General features: G+C 39.8%; 1 protein-coding gene across 6 annotated transcripts in view; it reads left to right on the top strand.

Annotated features, from left to right (window-relative positions):
- Nucleotides 1-26,897, top strand: part of FRMPD4 (FERM and PDZ domain containing 4) — a 310,340-nt gene that overhangs the window by 146,233 nt on the left and 137,210 nt on the right. The gene's annotated exons all lie outside the window — the stretch shown is intronic.

Below are 26,897 nucleotides of genomic sequence, written 5' to 3' on the forward strand. Positions count from 1 at the left end.
CCTTCTAGATATTTCTGTGTAAAGAACACTCATACTGTGACTGTTAGGCTTTGTCCTTTTGTATCTTAAATTAATTGTTAATGTGGTTTTATTTTGTTTTTATTTTCCTCCAGAACTTGTGCAGTATATAGAAAACACACATTTTGTCACTGAAAGCTTTTTAGTTCACAGTGCAGTGCATTTCCTCCTCACATGCATCTTTCCATTTCTGAAGACTGAGAAGTTTTGTCCTAGAGGGTGGGTGCCTTGGGCTCATCACCCAAACCTAGCAGAGGCAGGAGCTCGCTGCAGCTGACACAACCATCCATGTTGCCCTGTCCAAGCAACAGTGGTTTGACCAGCACAGCTTCTGAATTTCTCTCAACTCCTTTATGACCGGAGACATACTGGTGGGGTGGGGCATGGGCCTCTCTCCTCCCAAAGCAGGACCAGCTCTGGTATCAGACCAGGCTGCCCAGGGCTTGGACCAGTTGAAGCTTGAAACCTTCCAAGAATGGAGGTGGCACAGCCTCTTGGGGTGACCTGCTCCACTGCCTCACTTGTATTAAGGGGAAACAGTTTCTTCCCTGTATTGGGGTACAGAACTGGATACAGCATCTAGATGTGGTCTGGTGTGTGCCACAGAGAGGGGGACAATCCATTATCTTGCTTTCCGGGCTATGCCCCTGTCCATACCTCTCAGGAGCTGCAGGCTGCCTTTGCTACCAAGGCGAAGTGCACACCATCACCTCCTCCAGGTCATTGCTAAAGATGTTAAAGTGGACAGGTATCAGGACAGACTGCTGCGGTTCTCCAATTGGTGGTGGTCTTTGGTTAGGCTACGATGCACTCTGAGCCTGACCATCCAACCATCTTCTTACCCGTTTAGTTGTGCACCAGTCTTCTCTCTTTCTCTGCCCTCTCTCTGGACATTGTGTATGCTGTTAGTAGTATTTATAGTTGTACTGCTTCCCCCCACACAGACTTTTCTTCTAATAGAGACCCTCTGCACAGAAGGCAGACAGAATGGAAGTGACATACTAACCCAGCAACATTACCTGAGGTCTGCAATCTATACCCTTTGAAAAGGCCAGTTCCTCCAAAACTTTTTGTCATCTTTTTCTCCATGTTTAGTAGATGCCATTTTCTACCAAACTGGGTGTAATTGGGTCCTGATTTTTAATGCATTAAAAAATAAATATGAACCTCAGTGTCAGAATTTGATTCTACCTCACCAAAGAGTCGTGTTAGTTCAGCTGAAACCCATCTGGTGCCAGAGATTAAAACTTGGGTTTATCGTGGTTTTATCCATGAGTTCTCAAAGAAGTTAGAAGACCTGTATGTGATTACTAGTCAGTGGAGCGAGGCAGTGTCTGGGTGGGCAGAGCAGGACAGCAGTATCGTGTTGGGCTTTTCCTGAAAATGTAGCAAGAAAAGTTTGCGGTTTGGGGGTTTTAGTGTGGCTGAGAAGCTGAGCAGGAAAGAGAGAGATGATGGGACATTTGGGGGTTGAAAGCTCAGAGGGAAGTGCTCAGGGGCTGGAGGAGATGTTAGGAGCAGTAGGTAGGAGAGGACACCTGGGAGGAGTCTGGAGCAGGACGGATTGAGGAAAAGAAAGCAGAGGCACTGAGGGAGAGAGGAGGGCTCTGAACCACAGAATTGGGCCACTGGGTATGCATTTCCTCATCATCTCTGGAGAGGGTGTGATGTATAAGCAGGAAATGCTGCTCCTCCCTCCCCACATTTTGCCCCTTTAAGAAAATAATATATATATTATTTGGTTTTACTTGAGATACTTTAGATAGAAGGGTGCAAGCCTTAAAGACAGGAAGTCCTGCAACATTAAGTAACTTAACACCAACAACTTCAAACAAGCTTTACAGCTAAGTATGTTAGGATTTAATTGAACTGAGTGTATTTGTGGAACGGAATTATGCTGAGACCTGTGGCTGCTCAATATTGACACTGATTTACTTTCATAGACTTTAAATTGTTACATAATGGTTAGCCTCAGTGTATAATATATAGCAAGACTATTATAAGGGATAATATTATAAAAGATAATTCCATATTGAATGCTGCAGCAGTTCATTTGCTTTTCAGCTGGTATAAATTGCTGTAAATTCAGAATTATTTTTTATGCTTTTTTCCATTGGTTTTATACTAAGTGCATCTCTTTCTTCATATTAACCATGTCACAAGTTGCTTTTTCACTTCTTTCTCAGGCTTCCTTTGTTGTTAATTTTAAGTACAGCTTTGAGCTCAATCGCTCCTGCCAGTCTTTCTGCTTAATTTTTCCCTTTTTATTATTCTTCCCAGCGTCTAGAGCTATGATGGTAGAAGGAATTTGGGTAAGTTTGTCGTCATCCAGAACAAAGAATCTGACAACAGAAAACAGACCTCAGATGCCCTCATTGTCTGTGAAACTTGTGATTCTTAGGACATGTATTGTAAAGTTATCATGGATCTGTTATTATTATTAATAATACATTCTTCTACTGATTTTTTGGTATAAGACAGGCTTCCTCAGCTCTTTTTGTATCAACTTCTCATGATGCATTCCATGTTGCAAGAGCCACTTTCTTCTTTACAGCTAATGATACCTGCTTTGGTTCGGATGCTTAAAGAAAACAGTCTTTTCCATCAGTGGTGCCCGTTAATTTGATTCCAAAATTGCATACCTCTTCAAGATAAAGCATAACTTACCCACTTAATGCACATGCTTAGTTAATTATAGTACTTCTGTCTTGATTTGAGGGAATAATCCTGTAATTTGACATTTTACAAATTTGGATCCTTGAAACACTTCTGTCTTGCAGAGCTGGAGGTTTATAGATTGAGTTAGGGATGGTGGGAAAAGAATGTTTTGGGAGAAATAGCATGGTTAGGACCCAGTGTTAACCATGCTTAGGTGAGGACACTTGGCCTGAATTACGGTCTCCTTGTTTGTGCTGCAACCAGTCTGTGTCCTCAGTCTGATTTTTTTTTCAGGCAATGTCTTCACCCTGCTGACTTTTGAATAACCCCCTGCATTGAATGGGGTCAGGATCTGAAAGGAGGGCTTCCTCAGTTGTGCCATTGCAGGTGATCAGCAGCGCTTTATTTGACAGGGGGCCAAATGTGCAAGCAGTTAATAGTGAAATAGGTTTGCATTTGCATGTGCTCTCAAAACACCACTGTTTTAAACTGATGCTAGATCTGAGAAGTTTTAGCTTCCCCATAACATGAAGCATTTCAAAATGGGGAATGAGGTCTTTGCAATCTGGTTAGGAGCACTATGGTGCTGTCTTCATACTACTGTTTCGATTTTACTAGTACATAGGGGTTTCTTTGGCCTATGGGTGGACATATTTCCTTTGAACTATGTAAAAGCTTACTCCATGGTTTCTAGTTAAAAGGTTACCAGCTGCCTGTTCAGATTTTTTTTTTTTTTCCCACAGCTATGTGAATTGCTCTGAGGAAAATATAAATGAGCTTTGAATAAATTAGAGCTATCATTCTAGCTTAAGGAAATACAGAAACATAGCTCATAATTATAAAGCACTTGCAGGTCATGGAGGAGCTTGTTCCTGATCATCAAGTATTCTTGCCCAACATAGATACAAATGTCTCATTACTCCCAAAGTAATATGGAAATTAATTTTTAAATCTTTGCAAGACTGAGAATTCCTGTTTCATCTGATTATTGCTATATTCCAGCTCTACATCCTACATTAAAAAAAAAAAATATGTTAATTCCTTCTCAGGAAAATCTTGCTTTGTTGCAGAGGGTTTTGTGTTATGACAGTTGTCCTGCTAGTGGCTTGATGTGTCCTCCACCAGCCTCTACTCACCTTTCTGTCCTCCCCTTTCCAAAGGAAACCAGTGAACCTGCTTTTATTATTAATTTTGAGCTTTTCCATTATTCTTGATGGGATGTGGTGTAGTATCAAGGAAAAAAAGTTTTTAAAATTACCACTGATGAGAAGAAAAATTACTAATTCTAAGAAGGAACTGCTTTAAGACTTTTCTGTAGGTGCTTCAATGTTATACAGATAAAGCTGGCATTGACACAGACTTTCTGGTCAAACTACAATATATTCCATGATTGCAGCTGTCCTGGAAATAGGCATTTATTCTGTGTAAATGTAGTTATGGATACTTCGGATTGTGAAGCAGGTCAATGGATGGAGGAAAATAATTGCATAATATGACTCTTGCTTTTTATTATTTTTTAATTACCTGTGCTTGTGGGGTTGGGATTTGTCACATTAACTGCTTCATGCAGCAGTAAGCACAGCTTTAATTGACATTCACAAAGTATATCCAAATATTTTGAAAATTGCCAAGCATTCTCACATTAAAAGTTATTGGTTTTTATTTTTAAACTAACTAAAAGCAACTTTACCAAATACTTTATGGCATTTACTTTTTGAATTTTTACCTTTAAGTCTAAGATTGGATTTTCAGTCTTCTGAGCTTGATCATAATTAAGAAGAGAGGTTCTTTTTCCCCTCTTGCAGAAAGCAAATGCCTACTTTTTTTTCTTTTTCTTTTTTTGGATGCTTATTCACAGGCCTCGTGCTGAATTTGTAGTAATAGGTCTCATATAATGAAGCTTTCCAAACAGTATTTTATAGATGTGTAATAGTAATGACATGATGCTTCTACGTTTGAGTCCCAGCTCATAAAGTGGATGCCTTGGAATTCTAGCTGGGCTATTAATTTTTCATGTATTTGTACAGTAATAAATGATTAATGTGTGTTCCTGCACTAGAGTCTCAAGATTTTGAAAGGGGGAATAACAGATGACACAGCATGCTTTCAACTGTGAAAATGTTTCTAGAGGGATCACTGAAACCTGAAAAAGAGTGAGCAGACCAAAACTGAAGAGTTAAATTAAAGAAAATGCTCTAGGTTCTTGTCATTTGAAAACAGATAGCAAATATTTTAACTTCCCAAGAACATCATATTATCACCTACAGTTGCAGGAAAACCTAGGTATTCAATGTTATGTCAGATAAAATACTTAAAAAACCTTAAGAAAAAAATAGGGGAGGTTATTTTTTAATTTATTTCATCTTTGCATCCAAATGAATGTCAATGAGAATTTTTCAGTTGATATCAGGGGAGTTACTTTACCAGTAGTTCGCTGCTGGGAGTTATTTTAGCAGTAGGTCTTTGCCCCCATCCCCTTTGTGGAGATGACCTTAGGTCTCTACCAGTTCAGGTGGTCCAGGGAAGCCGCAGTAAGAGCTGTGTCTGATCTTCCTCTGCCTGGCTTGGACAATTCTGAGGCCTGGACTGTGAAATACAGACACATACAGGGCCAGGAGCCAAAGGCTGCAAATAAAAGAGATAGCAAAGAGCCAGGATGCCCTAGGAGATGGTTTGTGCCCTTGTGCCATTTTCTACTGCTGATGGCAGTTTAAAGTCATTCAGTTCAGAGGTATGTGAAGTGTATGACTAATGCAAAGGGTGCAGTATAAAACAAGAACAGCTTTGTTTAAGAAATCCATTACAATAAATGGCCTTTCCTGTGCTTAGTCCTTCACTGTTGTTTAAGATGCTTGTTTTTACAAATCACAGCATGAATTTTTACAAGTTGTGAGGTCTTTCTGCACTGTACCTCCTGAGAAAGACTCGTTAGATATGTGCTGAAGTACCATTGACACTAGGTAATACCAGCCCTCAAATTAATCCTTGCACTTTATTGGAACTAAATCAACTCCTGATTTAGAAACTCTTTTTGTTAACAGCAGTTTATTTGGTTGCATTATTTCTGTGGACAGTATGTGCTCTGGTTTTACCATGTTTGCTTGTAGAACACTTTCACTTTTTCAGGTTTCTTTGGTTCTAATATAACAAAATATGTACTCTTGTTTAAAAAATTAGAAACTCTTATGCACACTTAGAACAATACTGTTCCTGACTGGTCTCCTGACTTTCTTATCACTTAAGAAGTTATCTGAGACATCTCCCAGTGTTGGTTAAACTGAGTGGCTTCCTCAGCAACTTGCTTCTTGTGGAGTGCTGCCTTGTAGAGAGGAGCCTCTTTGAAGCTTTCTTTGCTTGTTAGAACAAAGTGAGCAACTCAGTAGCGTGCTACCTCCTAAAACTGAGTTATGAAGATAGCATAAGAGGCTCACAACCTTGCTTTCTCTCATCAAGACTTCCTTCTTCTGAGGGGCTCTCTGGAGATGCAACTTCCCTCTTCTGCTCGGGTGTAATTCCTTTCCTGCTTCTGTCTTCAGTGCACTTTCTGGGAGTCCCTGAATTGTAGTTGTAGCAAGAGTAGTTTCAGGCACGCACATCCACACAGATTTGTTTTATAATACTTTTGTACTTAATATGTCTACTCTAAATATATACCAAATATGTATCTGTAACCTTCTTATATTTCATAGGGTTATACTTCAGAATCACAGCATGGTTGAGGTTGGAAAAGACCTCTGGAGGTAATCTTGACCAACCCCTGCTCAGACAGGGCCACCTAGAGCTGGTTGCCCAGGGCTGCGTCCAGTCAGGTTTTGAGTATCTGCAAGGATGTAGATTCCATCATCTCTTCATGTGAATGAAATCTAATTTGTTCTTTTAGGGTACTTCAGAACTAGTGGAGTATTAGCAGCCTTCCAGTATCTGAAGGGGGCCTATAGGGATGCTGGAGAGGGACTCTTCATTAGGGACTGTAGTGACAGGACAAGGGGTAACGGGTTAAAACTTAAACAGGGGAAGTTTAGGTTGGATATAAGAAGAAATTCTTTCCTGTTAGGGTGGTGAGGCACTGGAATGGGTTGCCCAGGGAGGCTGTGAATGCTGCATCCCTGGCAGTGTTCAAGACCAGGTTGGACAAGGCCTTGGGTGATATGATTTAGCGCAAGGTGTCCTTGCCCACGGCACGGGGGTTGGAACTAGATGATCTTAAGGTCCTTTCCAACCCTAACTATTCTATGATTCTATGATTCTATTTAGAGTACATCTAGATCAGCAAAGGTTTCTTTTGATATTCACAGTACACCCCATATTTGATGCATTATGAGATTGCTATGCTATTTTATACATAAATGATACAGGCATTTACTGAATATCAACTGTTGAACTCCGTTTAGCTGCTGTGGCAGAGGGTTTGCTAAATGGTTAGGGAGACACAGTGATAGGGCGTGGGAAGGGCTCAGCATCTGTGCAGAGGCTGCAAGAGAGGTGAGGAAGCTGAATAAAGGGCATGCAGGTCTCTCCCTTCTTTCTCCATTTCTGGAATTGCATTATTCTCTTCCTGTCCCCAGTCTTCTCTCTCAAGACTCGAAGCCTTCCAGTGCTACCCCCCCAACCTGTGCAGATGTAGCCAATGGATGCTGTGCAATACCCACAGCAGGCTGCAGGCTTGGGGCAGCCCTTGAGCAGCTCCGCTCTATCCACACGGTGCCGAACCCCTGATAGACCCTCATTGCGTGGGGTACTGAGAGCATAGCCCACAGACTTGGAAAACTTCCAAGTAAATTTTCTCCTCCTCTTCCTTTTTCTCCCCGTCTTGGCCAGATTTATGGGCTTAAGCCATGAAAAGAAGTTGTAGAAATACTTGGGTTTTGCTTATCTACTTAAGCAAGGCCCTCAGAAGAAAATGCAGCTGGAGACACCTTGGTGTGGTTCGCAGTGTTGTCGTTTGGAAATATGAGAGGTGGGGAGCTGCTGCAGGATGCAGCTTCTGGCTGGAACAGAAAGCTTCCAGGGCATCTTGCCACTTAGTTTCTTCATGCTGCAGTTTTCCCACCTCTCAAGCAGGTGTGGACAAACTTGCATAACAAGGATTTTACGAGGTTGGATTTTTTAAGGTTGCTAAAATGTTTTGAGTCCTCAAAGTGAGATTACAGTATAAAGGACAAACAAATAATTATCATTTGAGCACTTTATTTTCCAAGGCAACTTAGTTTTAAGCTAAATAAACTTCAAAGCTGATGCATCCCTAGGAAATAAGAGGTGGCTGAAAGCTAAAGAGGTTATTGAGCCAAGCTGTGATGAATTAACTGAATTAGTGTGAAGTAATGGCAAAATGTCACTAAATTTGTAATTACTTCTTTGCAAAAATGAGGGATTGTGAAATTAATTTCAAAGGTAGGATTTTTGCCAAAGAATCCCTCTGCACTGCTCACATTTCTTTACTGGAAAATAGCTAGTGCCCCAGAATGTGATGAAAATGTAATATCAATGTGTAAAATACCACAAAATGAAATTGGGTAAAAATGTTTATGTGCAGGGTTTATTCTTTCATATTCAGACCCTTTCCTTTTATAAACAGAATAAAAATAGAGATTTACTAATCATGCATATTTCTGTGGTGAGAAGTTTGGCCTTTTTGAGGATTCTTTGAGGTTTAGGCTCCAAGTTATTAATCAGATGTTGCCTTAGTGATACGCAGGTATATATTGGCTGAATGTTTCGCAGGAATTTCCTATGGTAGAAAATGAAAATTCAGTAAGTAAACACTCCAGTGTAAAGAAAAATACCATTGCAAAAAATTCTAGAGGAAGTCAAGGACCTGACTTTTCCTGGAAAATAATGTAGGGTTCCTGGCAGTGGAAAATTTCCTACCAAGCTTTTAATTGGACCTATCAGTATATAAGATTAGCCTGTTTGAGACAAGTGATTAAGTCTGCAATTTTATTTCAGTTTGGAGAAGAAAAAGGCTATGCAGCAGAACTCAAGGAACCATCTTCTGGTGCATTGTGCATGGTCATTGTTTTTCAATCAGCTTTTTAACTACAGAGTGTGCCCCTGCTTCTTCAATGTGCTGGAGGAAAACTGGGTGTGCTGTGTGCAAGGAACATAGCAGCTTTTGTTGGGCTTTTGTTAATGCTTTGAGGTTTTTTCAGTTGCAGTCTGAGTAAATACAAGCTTCTCGTACAAGTATTTGGTAAGAATAGCAATCAGATGAAGGCTACAGTATATATTCTTTTCTGTCTGACAACTAGTGCAAGAATGAGAAGCAAGGTGTTGATATCGGCATGTCAGCTTAATATTCAGGGGGAAGAAGTGTGTAGAGTCTGCAAGAACTGGCTGCTGGGCACAACATATCTGTCTGCTGATATTACTGTAGATGTCATTTTGTGCTATTGCTTGACAGAATTTTTTATGGAGATGGCTATATCTGCAAAAGCGAATGAAAATACTAAGAGTCACTGAAGGTTATTGATTACTTTTTGCATGGGGGTAGTATTGAATGCTATATGATTGGCCAATATCAAAATTAAATGGATAGCTCCAAGAAGAAATTCACTGGTGCTCACATCAAGAAAATAGTTGTTAATCTCTCGCTGTAGATAAGCTTTAAACAGCCACTACTCTTAATATTTGCTCATTATATCTTACTGCTAGACAAATGTATTTGCTATTTCTCCATTATTATGTGATTATACAAAAAGCTGTCTGGATTTTATAGCCTCTGACTTTGCTGCCAGCTCTCTTTTAATTAATTTGGTCATCTCTGTCATACATTGGTTGAGTAGGGAATGCTCAAGAAGTCGGTTTTATAGTGTTTCAGGACATTTGCTTGCTGCCCTCTCCTGCTGTCCCCTGCAGATGATAGTAAGCTGTAAGAAGTTTTCAGGGTTATTTTTCCTAAGGCAGAGCTTTTCCTATAATAATGCTGTATTTATATTTCACATAGACAGAGTTAGAACTTTTGTGTTAGTTTTGCCTCTTAACCTCTACGGATAGGGCTTATATCTGTGTGATAAATTAACTCCCAGAGCTAATTAAACCTCATGAAAAATGTTTCTCAAGTCTTGTAAAGCTACTGCAAGTGAAGATGGAATTGCATCAGCTGAGTGGCTCAGTTGAAACATGTGAAACATCCAGTGTCTGTGAGCATGCTGTCTTTTGTGGCTTGGGAGCAGATTTATTCCTATTTTTCAAAAAAGGAGCTGTAAGAAAGCGGTATTCATTTGGTGAGTAATGCTTACTCCTTGAGGTGGCAGTGGATGATGACAAAGATTATTCAAGTGTGGGTCAGAGTCAGTGTCTGAAATCTGCTAGAGGTTTGGAAAACAGCTCTATCAGAAGATTCTCTTCCCATTTGATTCCTGTGCCTTTCCCTTTTCTAAACAAGCCAGTTCAGAGTATAAATGTTAAAGCTTTCATTCTCATGATGACACCCTTTTGCAGCATGACATTATTTTTGAAAAGTACACAGGTAACTCTCATCAGACAGGCAGTTGGTAATGCTTGCAGACCAATTTTTTTAAAAAAAAGGTTTCACATCATCCGTGAAGAACACTAGTAATTCCTTTAGCCAAAAGCTCAATGCATATGATCCTTCAAAACTGTCCAATGACTCAAGGGTGCCTTGGAATTTCAACTGTTTGTTTTTTTTTTTTCTCTTAACCAGAGAAGGATCTTAGATAATGTGTTAGTCTTGAGTAACTGCTTTTTCTCAAGAAAAATATTTCTGGAGGATGTTTTTTTCTGTTACTTCAGCTTCAATGTAAAGCTATTCTGCCGCTATATGGAAAGTAATATAAATTATTTTCTCTTATGAGAGTCACAATACATGTTTGTTTAGACTAAAGAAAAAAAAACCTTATTTGCTGATTCTGAGAAGGTATAACTAATTTCAGATGTTGATGCATTCTTCCCTCCTACATTCTTGTATTCAGTCAAAACTAAATATATTTTTAGATGAGCCCTGCGTGATCTGCTGTTCTTGATTTCAGACTGCAAGCAAAAGTGCTGAGCATCCTCAGTTCATCTCTCTAATGAGCATCTCTTTATGAACACACTTTGCTTTATTCTGTTCTCCAAGCAAGAAGGTTTAAATGCCCTTTGTCTTTGAAGAATCTCACTTATCACTGGTTTATGATTCCTGTTTGCTTTGGTATAAGGTAGCATTAACTTTCATATTTGAACTACAGAGGTCTAGAGTTGCTAATTATAAACAAAACAAACAGCCATATTCCCATGATGAATTTTAACCCCAACCAGACGGTGTTCGTACAGTCCTTCTATAATGGGTGGAGAGAAAGTGGTAGCTCCTCTTGAAAATAACATATTCCACCTTCCTCTGCTGGCTTTCTACTGGAAAAAGCTTCAGTCTCTGTCCATTGAGGGTAGACGAAATCTCATGAGATGACTGTACTAAGTCTAGTTCTTTTGGCTACTTAAAACAGATTTAAGAGAATACTTTGAATAGCATGACACCAAATCGATATGACGGATATGTACCTGCATGCTGATTGTTGTATTGTAAATGCAACATATTCCAAAAGAAATTTCTGTGCATTAAACAACATTATTACTGCAATTTAGAAAAATACAATACATGAACAGCCAATCTATCATTTCTTACACAGGCCTCGACTAAGATTAAAAAGGAAAAAAAACCTCACTGTAGACTACATTTCATCAAAAGCAAAAAGAGTAATAATGTTTTTCAGTTCTATAAAATACCTTTGCAATGCAATAACCAGTGTTAATATAAGGAATTTATATCCAAAACTTGCATATTAACAGAAGAATGTGCAAATCTGTGCTGCAAAAATTTCTGAGGCCTTTTTTCTCTTTAATTGGAAAAAAACCCAAGAAGAAATTAAAAAAGAAAATCAATATGGTCGTTTAATAGGAACTGAATTATCCATATAGCTGTATTAAACAGTGGAGACTGTTGCTTTCTCATCATACAATTTTAAAAATTAGTGGGGTTTTGTTTGCTTTTTGTTTGTTGGTTTTTTTTTTAAGCTATCTCTTATAGCCCAGAGTTATGATTTATATATTTTTTTCTTTTATTTGCTCTCAATCATAATATTGCCAATATATTCCAGGTTCTGCATTTCAAGCAAAAAGGAAGTTGAGGTTTCTATATATTACTAGGTGGTTTTATATAGCATTTCACTAATAAGGAAAGAGAATATATAATGACATATTGCATTAATTTGTTATAATTGCATTACTCAGTGGTGACGCACCTGGAGATCATCTAAGACATACATTAATGAAAGTTTCATAACTCTAGAAAATAAGAAGTTGTTGGCTTTGCTAGAACTGGTATTAGAACCAGGAAAAAAAAAAAAGCCAACTGTCAAAATAAATTTGATCTTGTTGACACAAGAGAGTAGCATCAAAGAAGCACATGGAGTGAAGGGTTCCCAGGGAAGAATATTCTCATTCATATTCTTTTAATTTTTTGGTGTTTGAAAGCCCTGAACTTCTTGAAGTAGTCTTGCCATGAAAAGTTAGTTGACAGAATATATTCAGTGTAATCAATGTCCTTACTAAACAGTTTGTGGCATGTCTGTTGCATTTTATCATGAAAATGGTAATGTATATGTCATGGAAAAGTTTATTAATTTGCATTAGTAAGGTTGGATTATGAATGCATCATGCCATGATTGAAGAGACATACAAATTTGTTCTGTGCAAGTGAGTTTGTTTCAGGCAGATATTTTTCCCTTGTCCCATTGCAATACCATTTTCTCAATACTTTTTTCCATAGATAAAGGAGAGTTGAGGTGGTATAATATTGTAAATAAGCATTCATAAGAAATCAATTTTAATGCAGTTTTTGTAAGATGGTGGATGAAAGCCAAGAAAGTATTATCTTTCTTCTTTTTTTTTCACAAAATCTATTGTGTAACAATTTAGTCTTCCAGTCAGGGTAACAGCCGAAGTTGTGTATTGTGCACTACATACCTAATCTCAAATCTCTCCCTGCTTTGAGCTGGATAATGAGCAATGTATTCTGCATTGCTATAATTGCCGGATATGCTGTGGATTAATGTCTAGCTATAAGTACCTGTATTTCATTCAGTACTAATATGCCAGCTTTCAAACTCTGAAATGACAGGTGCCTTAATGTTTGATAGGGTGTTTTTTCTGTTGTTGTTGCTGCTGTCTCAGATGGAAATGAAGCAAAATGGATTTGTCTTCTCTGCTCTCAACCAGCAGGAAGGTTCATTCACTTGATCATAGTGGAAGCTGTAGCTCTCTGTCAGCCTCAGCTCCTCTTGGTCTGCCTTGGCTCAGGCTCCTTGTAGCAGCAACAGTGTATGATAGACAGTCTCTAGGCATACGACTGCTCTTTTGTTTGGGCTTTGTATTCATATTTGTAATATTTTATTGAAAATATTTAGTATGAAATTATAGTATTTTATTTGGAACATTTTTTGACTTTTTTTTCTTTTTGAGCAGCTTCGATATGGCAAAAATGCAATAATGGTACATTTGAGTAAAAGAGGTAACTAGGGCATGTCAGAATAAAGAGTATTTCTGATAAAAGAAGAAATCTAAAAATGCTTGGCATTCAGCTAAAGAATGCTGCACTGTCTCAACAAAATGCTTGGTTTATTTTCATGCAACATTATATTGATTTGTTCAAATTTAGTGAAAAAAGGAAAGAATAAGTGCAGACTGAACCATAAGGTCTGTTACATTATCATATGAATTTTAACAGCAACTTTACAGCATTAAGGGATAGCTAATGCAGGAGCACTATGAAAGCTTTCGAATGAGTTGACAAACACAGTTTCTGCAAAATAAGTAAATTTATACTTGTTATGTGGAGGTACTAGCACTGTCAATACCATCTTTTTTGAAAATACTGTTGTGCTTAGAATATGAGTTTAGAAGAAATGACAGGAAATTCATAAGCTCATATGTGTTTCTCTGTAATGTTCATGTATTCATATTAGGGGCTCAGTTATGTTATATAACCAAATTCAAAGTAACTCAGCTTCCAGCTGATAGAGTTTAATCCGATGGACTTGTCTGATTCCCAAGCAGAAAGTCATTTGGAAATGGTTGGGTTTGCATGGCAGGTCTGAAGTGTTTGGCAAAAGTCTGATGTGAATGTCTGGATGATTATTTTCAGGTGGCTTCAGAAGGGCATTGGCAAGGGCTATTCTGTCCTTTGAACAGAACAGGCTATTGGTAACCTTGGATAAGCTTTAGCAATTGAGAGGACAAGCAATATTGGGATTCTTCACTGCAGCCTCTGAAATCAGGTCAGAGATTGTATGGAGAGAAAAATTTAGTCTTTGAGTAGGGTGTTTATATGTGCAGCCATTCTACAGCTCTGTGCCTAGAAGGAAGAGGAATCTGAACTGAAATGTCTGTAGTGTTGCTTATCAGGATTTATGATAAATATTTTTGAGATAGGAAAGCCATCCACCATTATATCCTCTCTGTGACTTCCTTCTCGAAGTGTTTGTTTAACAAAGACTAGTCAAGCCTGTTTCTTTTCAGCGGCTTAGGGTAACTTGAATTTTTCTTCCATTTCTCTGCTTTATTCTCTTTTGCCTAGTCCACATTCTAATTGGGAAACAACCTCCTTTCCTTCTCCTCACTGTTTTTCTCCATGCTTCCCCTGGAGCCACCTACTAATTCTGGGAGCTGTACAATTTTTCAGATACGCAGTTGTTAAATTTTAACTCAGATTAGATCTGAAGCATAGGCTGGCGTGTTTCCCACAGACTCATGCTGACCTACCTTAAGAATGTCTTAAATGATCATATCTTCATTTTGTTTAAGCCATCACGGATCACCAGATTAAGTTTGTGAATCAATTTGCTCTTTTGATTTGACTTCTTGGGCAGTTAAAAAATTTGTACTCACCGATATCTTCATTGAGCCTGTATTTTCTGTTTTACGTATGCTTTTTTATTGACCTCTAGGTTTGATTTTTATGTCTTCACGTGGTTCCCCTGACTAATTACATGGTTTATAATGATAAAAATAGGGGATGCATTTTTCATTTTAATTCATCTAGCTATAATTTTAAGGCCCTGACTCTCAGGCTGTTTTCTGAGTAGGTATCTGCAATCAGAAATTTCTTCAGGAATGCGTTTGTACCTTGAATTAAAAAAGAAGCTGGGAGGGAAAAACTGAGGTGTCTGCTACTGCTTTATCTCTGCTTAAATCTTTCTCCCTTTGGTTTTCATTTTAAACATAGGAAGATATCTGGTAGGATGTGAACTAATAAGGTGCTTTAGAACTTCTGCAATATTTTTAAGTGATTATTTTGTTATCATTTATTTATTTTCTCTGAGGTGCATCTACCTGCTGAAGGCCATGGCACCTGCCATCCTAAACACCCTGTGGCAGGTGTCAGGGGTGCATTGTAAGTCAGATTATTTTATTATGCAGAGGGGTTCTGCAATCTCTCACTGTGTACCTCTCCTTTCTGTCATTGATGCCACTATAACAGTTTTAGTCCCAGCTAAACCAAATAAATACTGCTGTCTGATAGAAAGAGAAATGAGGAATGTGGTGCCTGAAGGAATATTTCAGTTTTTCATTTCTTTCCAAGGAAAAATGTCTCCTTGCTTTACTACTTCTCCAAGGAAAAGGAAGATTACAGATTGCCCAAGATTAATATCTTTTCTGGTGCATCATTCAACCATTTCCCTTAAGTTAGAAATAAAAATTTGGCTGATGGTATTTCACATTTGCACTGCTGGCTTTCTGTGCAGCATCTCTGCATGACTTCATGCAGCTCAGGACAGCGGCTAAATATGGGGCTGCAGGCTGGCGGGGGGAGTGGAGTTTGATGCATTTTAGATATCATTTGCAGTATCATTTTCAGATGAAAGATTAGATTTGGAAGAAAAGGTTTAAAAATGTCAATTAAGAAAGTATATATCTATTTAAAGAAAAACGAAGACTCTCCAAAGTGCTTTTATAATAAAGCAGCCATGTTTTGTAAGTAATCAATAGAGAATTGATTCAAGGGCTTCAAGCATGTACCATTTTGGAAAGTAATACAAGTGATGTTGCTGTATTTGATATAGCTTGGTACCATTACAACTAGACTTCTAATCTTCTACCCAGCAAATTGAGGGATAAAATACTTATCTGGAAATACAAATGTTTCATCCAGTATGAGGTTAATTATCCTTATCTTAAGGCAGACTCTTGGAGAGAAGATACCAAATGCAACACTGTACTTCAGTGCCCTTGTATTTGGGAAAACATCTCTGTGGGCATTCAGGGAAGGTCTGTACTCCATGGGATGTGTTTGGGGTTGTTTTGTTGTATATTTGTGTGTGTGTGTGTGTTAATTTAATGAAGAATTTAAACTTTTGTACCTAGTTATTTACTTTTTGCCCATACAGAGAAAATGTCCAGGCCATGCCACATCCACTGTTGTGTTCCCCACACCACTCATGACTTGTCAGAGGCCATGGGTGTGTGACCACCATGAAGGGAGGTCACTGCAGTGCCTATCTGCTATCACCAGGGCCTGTGCTAGCCCTTCTTACTAAATGTAAATAATGTGCGTTTTTCAGCTTCAGGGAGCTTTCAAAACTACATGACTAGGTGTTACAAAAATATCACTGAGTGGCCTCTATAAAAACTTTGTCCTTGTGAGATCCAAGTAGCATTTGTTGTTCCTTATTGCCAAGCAAGATTGAAAAATGGATAATTCATCTGTTCTGTTATAGCACATAGTTTCAGGTTATGAAGAAAATGACTCCTGAAAGAATGACACTTAGCAACAGCTGAAATAAATACTAAAAGATTCTTTCCTGATGCTTTTGAAATCAGCAGCTTCAGGCTTTTTCTTAAGGATCCTCTGAACCCAAGCAGTGATCCTTGATCCCGCAGCATGGGACTTGCTGGCATTCATGCTCAAAGGACAGCCAGTGGCACCTTGCCATGGGGACTGGTTCACCTGCCACCTCGTGGCCTGGCCAGTCAGCCCCTGCTCCCAAGATTTTGCTGGACTGTTGGGTTTGGAATTGAAATTATAACCCTCAAGATAATGCCTTGAAAAATGGACACAAACTCTTAAACATGCCTTTTCATAACAGGGACCCTGGCTGAGTTGGGGGTTTCCCAGATTTTGTGTTAGTTTTGTTGAATTTTGCTTTACATTCATTCCTATAGAAATGGAGGAATGAAAGGATGCACCTGTCTATCCACACACACACCTCTTTCTTTCTCTTGCATTCGTTTTGGTCCAGTGACTTGAAACTAATTTAAACATAGGAGTTAATGCTGAAGAAGCAGAAAGACATTTCTTATGCATCAAATTCACTGAAGATACAGACTGAATATTTTTCTGGCAAAAGCTGTTTTCCTGCTTTTTCATATGCTTATACAGGGTTTAGTTTCTTTCCTCTGCCCAGTGCTTCCAGCTAAATAAGTTTAAAACATTTTAACTGGGCTGACCTTGGTAGGTGCAGTATGCACTTAGATATCTTAACAGCTGAGCTGACAATACTAATTTTTTTCTTAAGAATATATGGCATAAAGTGTGGCCTGGTGTTACAACCAATGGTATACGTAGGATAAGTATTGGGATTTCACTCCACTAACATTTTGGGGACTCAAGCTAGTTGTTCTGTTCCCAAAGCAGTGCATTTTCATTCCTGGTATTTGCTTTGCTTACACATCTTACGTGTTTTCCTACAAGGTAAAAAAAGCCTACCGGACTCAACATATTAAAAAGTGAGCACTGTTAGCCTTGTTAACTGGCTCCTTTGCACTATTTTTTGCCCTATTCTATTTGTTTCTCAACTGCAAGTTAAACTGATGCCCTATTTTTGCTTCCTCGATGAGTACTTAGACTAAATAAGCAGTAGCATTTTCCAGCTGAATATAACTAAGACATGAGAGGGGTGCAGTGTGCAGATGAATTGGGAGTGGAGAAGGATGATGAACAGTGTCCATGGAATTATCCCCAGGCAAGCAGAGCATGGTGAAACAAATGTGTGCTTGGTTCCTGCTATGTGGGGAGTCAGTGGAAGAGGAAATGAAGAGTCAAATATGATTAATGTGGTAAGAGGGGAGAAATCAGTTTAAATAAAACCAATTATCAAAGAAGTCAAAATTGCAGTAGAAAAGAAGAGCTTCATAAAGCACATAAACAGAGCAAGACTGTGCCTGCACGCCTGTGCTTGTATTTAGTGGAAGTGTTTAGCTTCAGTGCCTTGGGTGGTTAGGGGAAGAGTTGTGCTTGGAACTAATGTACCTTTTCCCTGCTCATCTCCCTTTACTGCTGCCTCTTGAGGGAAGGGACTGTGCTTCTCCACAGTGAGAAGGGTGGTGTGGAGGTTGCCCTGCTTTGCTGCTCTCCAGGCTGGCTGCAGTAAGGGGGCAAGGAGCACTGAGCTCCCCAGCTCTTCAGAGTTCATGGTAGTCAGGCTACTTGTTGGAGAAGGGAAAAGGAAGGTGGTTGAGGGAGCCAAGAAATATACTCAAGGATCATTGCGTTATGGATCTGTGCGACTACAGATTGTTTTGTGCACCGAGCGAGTAACGGAAGACGTAGGGGGCTGGCAAGGGAAATTTGGTGTCAGATGAAGTTTACATTGTTTGAATGAGAAAGACAGTGTTTTATGACTCTGTGTGCAGCAAAGCACATGAAGTAAATATGCCAGTAAATTGAGAAGCGCTTTTCTCCTCAACAGAGAGTAAATATTAATGAAGATACAGGTGGCGCGCGCAAAGATGCACACAGAAAACAAAATATGAAAGGAAGTAGAGCAGTTATAAAAAGCAAACCTTGGAAGAGTGTGATGGCTGCCTTCCCAGAGGTTTTTGGTGGGGGGAAGGTGGAGGAAAATGCAACAGCAGCAACAACAAAAGAAAACCAGAAGAGTTTTATAAAATCCTGTGGAACTGGGAGATGAGACTGAAGGGAAGTTGGCATCATCCACTTTTTAAGAGATAAAAGAGAGTGTGTGGTAGCAGGCAATATGGAGGTTTGATCTCTTTGCTGATGACATTTTTGTGATTGATTTAGGGCAGTCCCTATGTGGAAGCTGTAACAGGCTGTGCCAGGCCTAACTGCAGCATCTTATGTCTGCTCTAGGGAGGCAGCTCCCAGGGGCTGGCAGCAAAGGAACAACTTTTACCGCAGTAAAGGCAGTTCAAAACTTACTAATGGGGCTCAGGGGTAGATGGTAAGGACAACCAACATTTCAGTTCAGTGGCTGCCCCTGTGCTTAAGGGCAAATGCTCAATCCACACATCCTTAACAGAGCATGGCAACCCAGGGACCAGAGCTGGGCCAGGGAGGGAGGGTGTATTTTAGTGTCATTTATACCCAGTGCTGCTGAACACAAACTCACATTTGGCTTTTGTATGGAGGAAAGTTCAGGTCACTTAAGTGAAGCTCTTGCACTTTCAGAGCAAGGCTGAAGCTTCCCACTCATGCCCCACACCACTTCTTTTCCACTCTCAGCCCATGCCTCCCACAGCTGTTGTCACCTTGTAGGGCTTGTGACAGGGGAGCTTTTGCTCAGCCTGTTGGAGAAGGAGGGAGAAGGTTTGGAGGACCATCATGGTTTGCCCTCCCTGGACACAGGCTGTTGGGATTTGGACTTTCTCATGGCTACATCAGAAGGATGGAACTGAAGGAAGGCTATTGCCAGCTTTGCCATGTTTCATGGCAAGTGGTGGTTGGGGTGCAGAGAAATGATAGCTGAGAAACTGTGGAGCTCTGCAGCCATGCAAAACCAGAAGTGTAAAGTGTGAGCATGTTCCGAGGATTGAGTTACTACTTCAAGGCATGGTCACAAAGGTTACCTGTTCCTGAAGGGTGTTGCTTTTTGTCATTGGGGCTCTTTGAGTCACCTTTGCCTCTTGATATGGCAATGGGATGCTAAACAGGACCCAGTTACAAAATGTTGTTGTTCCGACTTTATAAAATCCTTAATCAAGTACTCTCGTGTCCCTTACATTAGCTGTTTAGTTGCACACTCATTACAAACAGGCATTACCAGTGAGATTGACTGGCAAAAGTTCTGAGAGAAATGAATCAGAAGTCAAATTCTGAGATCTAGATTTTTAAACTATGTCTGAGGGAGGATCACCTCAACATGACACTGCCCCATACTGCAAGTTGATCAGATTTACTTTTTGAATCCTGTCTTGTGTGGTTAAAGAAGAAACTTAGAAGTCTGTGCTATGGCATCTGAAAAGAAATCAAGGTGTTTTTTTTTGAATAGGAACCAAAGGGAGCAGCTGTAAGAAGTCTGCTACAGGAAAATGAAGGAAAGTCCATGGAGATTTACAAAAGAAGTAGGCACAAATAGTTTCTTTCAAAAGTTACACTTTAAAGGGTAAGATACAGAAAAGTTGTTACTTAAGAGGGGCAGGGATCTTGCTTGTATTTCAAGGTAGCTTGTATTTTGCACCCACGTGGTAGAGAAAACTGATGTATACCTGGATTTCAGTAAGGCTTTCAACACCATCTCCCATGACATCCTCATAGGTAAGCAGGGGAAGTATGGGCTAGACAAGTGGATGATGAGGTGGTGTCCTGGGTTCACCAGTAGCAGTCATTTTTCTCCTTCTTTGTAGCTGGTGCAGTGCTGTGGTTTTGACTTTCAGCCTGGGAACAGCACTGATAACACTGATGTTTTTAGTTAATGCTCAAATGTTTACCCTGACCAAGGACTTTGTGAGTCTCATGCTCTGCCAGGGAGGAGGGGAAGCTGGAAGGAAGCAGAGACAGGATTGAGGACTGACTGAATGGCAGGTCTCAGAGGGCTGTGATCAGTGGCACAGATGGAGACTTGTAACTAGTGGCGTCTGCCAAGGGTCAGTACTGGGCCCAGTGCTCATCAGTGACTTGGATGAAGGAACAGAGTGCCTCCTCAGCAAGTTTGCTGATCATACAAAACTGGGAGATGTGTCTGATCCCCCACAGTGGTGTGCTGTCATTCAGAAGGATCTAGACAGGCTGGAAGGACGGGCAAAGAGGAACCTTTTGAAATTCATCAAAGGCAAGTGCAGGGTCCTTCATCTGGGGAGGAATAACCCCAGGGACCAGCACAGGCTGGGGGCTGACCTGCTGGAAATAGTTCTGTGGAGAGGGGGTCCTGGTGGACAACTTATCCATGAGTCAACATGGTGTCCTTGTGGCCAAGAAAGCTGCTGGTATCATGGGCTGCATTAGGAAGAGCTAAAATTGTTGCTAGATCACTTGAAGCTTTTAGGAAAATGAACAGCATGCTTCATTTTCTGACTATTAGTAAATGAAATTTGGAAGGAATGTTTTTAATTTTTTTTTTAAGTTTCTGATTCAGGGCAGTAGATGTAGTTTTGGTTTTGTTTTTTTTTTAATGTGGATAAAAATTAATATAGCAAGAAAATTAAAAGTTTGTCAGATCTGTCATTAATAGCACTGGTTTAAAAGTTACTATGCAAGTCCTCTTCTGCCATGGCATTTCATAGTTAAAAAGTTTCCTTTGCTTTGAGGCCAGAAAATTTTTTACATCAGAATAGAAGCTATCATAAAAAAGGAAGATTCCAGGAAGCCTAATTAAAAGACAAAATTGTAATAAAATCGTAAGTTCTAGCTTTAAAATAGTAAAATTGGGAAGAAGAATGTCAGAAGTGGAAAGCTACAAACATACATATAGATGAATTGAAGTGTGGTGGGAAAGCAAATTACTTTGCAAGATGAGTATTTGCAATACTTCATGCATGTATACTTCATGCATGTATATATAGATCTGCATGTCTTCCTTTCCTGCTTTTTACATACAGCTGGATATGCATATTCATCAGTTGGTCATTAAATGATTAAAGAGTTTAAAATGATTCTGCAAATACAGTATTTGACAGATAGAGATAAATAAATGATGTTTACATATTTCAGCAGGAGTGTAAGCACAGTCTCATACAGTGTCCCTGTAAATTTGTAGGCATCAGAATGTTGCTATTAATGCCACTGTAGATCACAAAGACCAGTTTGAAAAGCATTGCTTGTTGCCTTTTTGGATTTCAAAAATGCCTACGTGTCTGCCTGCCCTGACAGAGCTGATGAAAGGAAAAATTGCCTTGGGATGGCTTAAGAAAACAAGTTTATTTTCTGAACTCTCTCTTAAATATTTACTTTTGGGGAGGTGGAACAAGAAAGAAAAAGTATATCCTTACAGATAAGTCTTTTTAACTGCTTAAGAATGAACATACTTTTTATACATGAAGCAAATCCTCTTCATGGCTTCAGGACTCTGAATCAACTATGTTTAACCCAGCAGTAGACTTAATGCTGTTGCAATCCAACTTGACAGTCTGTAAATATTTACCATTCAAACCACCCTGTATTGTTTCTTTGTGCTGTCAATTCTGTGGAGATAATTTTACACTGAGTGAGATACTAATGTAGACAGAAATATTTCTGGGCATGTGCTGCACTCCAGTGCCTGCTGTCTCAGCACATACCTGTCGTGAGCTTCAGAAACCTTCCTGCTGGGGAAGACAAGAAGACCAGTTGTGCAGAGGAGTTCAGTAGCTCCACAGAGTTAGGTAGTAGTGTTTGTCATCGATCATACTCCACGGATGAAAACCTGACCCCACTGAAATCAACAGCAAGATTTCCACCACCTTGTATGGGATTAGAATTTCCCTATATCTTCAGTAATAGTGTTGTGAAGCTGTAGTTCTCATTGTGAGCACTGCCCTATGATGTGAACTTTAAAACAAAATCCTGTCACTTGAGAGCAGAATATAATCCTCTTATTTAAACTATAAATTAGAATAGCAACTTTAATTTTTAAAAGCTAGGCACATCTAAATTTCTTCTTATGTTGGGGTTGGTGCTAAATTGAAGATTTGAATGTGTTAAGGTAAGACCTTTAAAATAGAATTAAATAATTTGACTGTAGAGTATTTGTTGACATACTAACTTGTTTTAAAAATATCAAACCTGGTCTCAAGTTACTAAAACATAGCAACATATTTATAAAAACTGGACCTAATTTGTTTAAAACTTTTATTTATCTTTCTAAGTTATTGCAAACAGGTTTTTAAGGATACTGAGGCATCTAATGGTTTAGGTGGGCTTCAATAAGAATATAAAAAAGCCACAGTGAATAACTCGTGTTACCAGGCTCTTTTTTTGCCTGTTTTATAAATAACTAGGCCCTTGTGAATGCATGTAACATTTCTGATGTCTTTACAGTAAGTAAGCTGTCAAGTTCTGGCTCTGTGCTTCAGAAAATGGGTGGGAGAATTAATACATTGAAGAAATAAAAATAGCTCTGTGAAGCCGATGACAGTAAGCTGTGTGGTTCGGTTGATACGCTGGAGGGAAGGAATGCCATCCAGAGGGACCTTGGCACGCTTGTGAGGTGGGCTGATGCCAACCTTGTGAAGTTCAACCATGCCAAGTGCAAGGTCCTACACCTGGGTCGGAGCAATCCCAGGCACAGATACATGTTGGGCAGAGAAGAGATTCAGAGCAGCCCTGAGGAGGACTTGGGGGTGTTGGTCGATGAGAAAATGAACATGAGGTGGCTTCAGTGTGTGCTCGCAGCCCAGAAAGCCAAGAGAATCCTGGGCTGCATCAAAAGGAGCGTGACCAGCAGGTCAAAGGAGGTGATCCTGCCCCTCTACTCTGCTCTCGTGAGACCTCAGCTGGAGTATTGTGTGCAGTTCTGGTGTCCTCAACATAAAAAGGACATGGAACTGTTGGAACAAGTCCAGAGGGCCACAAGGATGCTCAAGGGACTGGAGCACCTCCCGTATGAAGATAGGCTGAGAAAGTTGGGGCTGTTCAGCCTGGAGAAGAGAAGGCTGCACAGAGACCTCATGGCAGCCTTCCAGTATCTGAAGGGGGCCTATAGGGATGCTGGGGAGGGACTCTTCATTAGGGACTGTAGTGACAGGGCAAGGGGGAATGGGTTTAAATTTTAGCAGGGGAAGTTTAGATTAGATATAAGGAGGAAATTCTTTCCTGTGAGAGTGGTGAGGCACTGGAACAGTTTGTCCAAAGAAGTGGTAAATGCTCCATCCCTGGTGGTATTCAAGGCCAGGTTGGATAGAGACTTGGGCAACATGGTTTAGCGTGAGGTGTCCCTGCCTATGGCAGGGGGGCTGGGAACTAGATGATCTTCAGGTTCTTTCTAACCCTAACCATCCTGTGATTTTATGATTCTAAGTATAATAGAGTTGTGAGTGATAAAATCAGCCTGCTGACCTCCTGCTTGAGCTAATGCTTACCAGCAAAGGCTGCTTTGCATGAAATGGTAGTGCTTGGTACCCATCCCAAGCAGACTCTGCCATGCTTCTGGACTGCCCCATGGGACATGGGACTCCTGTGGCTTGCCAGGTGGCTGAAAAGTAGGGGGATGGCTACTGCAGGAATCCAGTAGTGCATCTCCATGGCCAAAGCAGCACAGAACTCAGCTTCTTCCAGGCTGCTTGAAATTGGTCTTACTGCCGGACAAGACTTTAGGCTAGCATGAGAGGTTTACTTTATTCTGACAGGGAAGGAATCTAGATGGGTTTGCATCAGCGGAGACAGGAGTGCAAAAGGGTAAGAATTAGTGTCTGTGTGACTCGAATCAAACTTGGTAAGGGTTTTCTCAGTTGCCTCTCTCTGGAGTCTCAAGTAAGATATGTTTGTGCAAGAAAAAAAACAAAAGGATGATCTGTTATCTATAGCTTCTGTGAAAGAAGACATCAACTGATTTAATAACCACAGCTGGGGGAAAAACTGGTTTGAAATGATAGTTCCTTCTTCCCCAAGATTTGCTGCTGCCATGTATAATGTACATGATGGGAAGGCTTGGTTCAAGCCAGCCTGGGTCTGACCATCAGTGTCCATTCATTTTTTTCTTCTTCCCTGGCTCCTGTAGCCTGTGCACCTCAAGCCTCCTCCGGCCTGGCATGGGTCATCCCTTCTCTAGCCCTTCTTCTGTCAGGGTGAACCCTTTTCTCTATTGCACAGGACAGCGGGAAAAGAGCAATTTTGTTTGCCCTCTTCCCAAAGGTTCCTGGGTTTTGTATTCATCATCTTTTTTAATTTGTACATTTTCCTCCGTTTTATCTTTTTTTTTCCCCTTCTTTTTCCTTCTTGCAACTCGAGATGATGACGCATTGTTTTATTTTACAAATCACATCTTCTCACTGAATAATCTTTAAACCTATAGCTGACTAGTTCCAGAATATCTTCTGTGCTGAGAACATGTCAGAAAGTCTGAAATGATGCAGCTGATGCTGAGGTTTTGACCAATTCAACTGAACCGTGTCCCTGGCATACCCCAGCCGGGCAGTTTGCAGACTATGTTGTGAAGTTATTGGGAGACAATACAATAATCACAGGAACAATGCATGTATCACCTTATAAATGGATTAAACCTACATGTGTGGCACTCTTTTAACAGCAAAAGGGAAATGCAGTAAAGGGTAGAGCTGGCTAGGTGACTCATTCCTGTTAGCAATGCAGTTATTGGCAAGCTCTAAGAACTGCAAATTTAGATAATGCATCATTTCAAAGAGCTGAATTGCATCAAAATATGTGTGTAGGTGCACTCCTAGGTTGGAACATGCAGTTGAAATCTGCAAACAGATTAATCTTTATTACTGTAGGAAAACATTGAGAAACCCTACAACCTCGTGTCACAGAGCAGTATTAAACCTGTGTCAAGTCCGAGAGTCCCTCTGATTTTCTGACTGCAGGGAAACTTTCATTTTTCTGCTGCAAGATCTTTAGGAAGCTGCTTGTCAGCAGCTGTAAGTAGGTTAGCCGAACCTGCTGTACTTGTGTCTGTATCATTTTCTTTAGCTATCACTTGATGATAGCTGAGTCTTTTTGGGACTTTCTAGTAGCTGTCACAGTGGCAATGCTGTTGCAGCTTTCTGGGAAGTATGCAAGTGTATGTACCCATACTCCTATCATCATATATAACTAAGGATTGATGTAAATTGAAGGAGGAAAGATTTAGGTTATGAGATTTTTGTGTTGCTTAATTTTTAAGAGCCTATTATTGCAGAAAATTTATGAGTCCATTTATCCAATAGCTTATGGTATTAAGCAGGTAGCTTAATATCACTAGGGATTTAGATGGCTGGAACCTTAGTATCCCAAGAGCTTCTTATGCAAGAAGACCTCACAGTTATGTTTTCTTTTCTAGTTCTAAAAGTGCTATCTAACTTCAGAATGTTTTTCATGCAATAAATCAAATTAAAGAAGTTAAATGCATTTAACGTTACAGGGTTTTGTTTCACAGATTTTATCTTTAAAAATCACTGAATTATGAAATACTGATAAGCAAAGAACAAGGGTACAGGCCAAAGAAGGGCAAAGAATAGAATAAGAACATTCTGTCTTTTGTTTAATAATTAATAGAGTAATACAGTTCAAGTATATAAAGTTAACTCTAGGAAACTTAGTTTGCAGTATAATTCCTATTTTTCATATTGTTTTACGTGAAGTGTGCTGAAATGCTTTGTGCTGGAGATTGGAGCAGATAACCTCCTGAGATCCCTTCCAAATGGAGTTGTCCTGTGATCCTGTGACACATGCAGGTTGGTAGCCTGCTGATGGAGCATGAGCACTGCTGCCTTAGTGCTCAGCAAGAGCTTTTGCTGTTGGTTGTGTAAGATGAAAACGGGCAATGAGCCCATTGGTTCTGGGCAGCTGATATTAGAAGTGACATTCAAGTTAAACTCTAAGCCTTGCTGCTAATGTTAAAGGCAAACAAAAGGGAATGGTGCAGCCATGTGAATTGACTTAAAGATACACTTTTTTTGTTTCTCTTTAGTTTAAGCAGCCATTCAAAAGCATGATTGAAAAGTGTGTGACCTCACTGTATTGTAAACCATAAAAACTGGGGGAAAAAGCGATTCTAAGATGATGGAGAAGGTTAGTGTTACTGCTGCACCTTGTGGTGAGCACATGGGGTTCTTGTCAAGCATTAAAGCTTTCCCTGTTTTTTTTTTTTCTTTTTTGAAGACCAGTTGTAACCAAGAAATTTCTTCCTTTGCTTCCTGTCTTTCCTTTGCAACTTTTCCCATGGAAATCAGTAATTTTGTTGGAATTTCAGGAAACTACAGCACCAATTGGCATTGGTGTTACCCAGTGGAGAATGCAGGAAAGAAAGACTTTGATATGAATTCCTGAGCTTTTGTGTAGATCAAATGGCATGGGAAACTGGGTCTGTCACTTATGGATTGATGTTTTACCCACCTCATTCTAAGCTCCTCTGTGGTAT

The sequence above is a fragment of the Pezoporus flaviventris genome, unplaced genomic scaffold (genome assembly GCF_033815535.1).
Source record: "Pezoporus flaviventris isolate CSIRO_AGI_PZ_B2104156 unplaced genomic scaffold, CSIRO_AGI_Pfla_v1 ptg000030l, whole genome shotgun sequence".
In the NCBI taxonomy this organism is placed as follows: domain Eukaryota; kingdom Metazoa; phylum Chordata; class Aves; order Psittaciformes; family Psittacidae; genus Pezoporus; species Pezoporus flaviventris.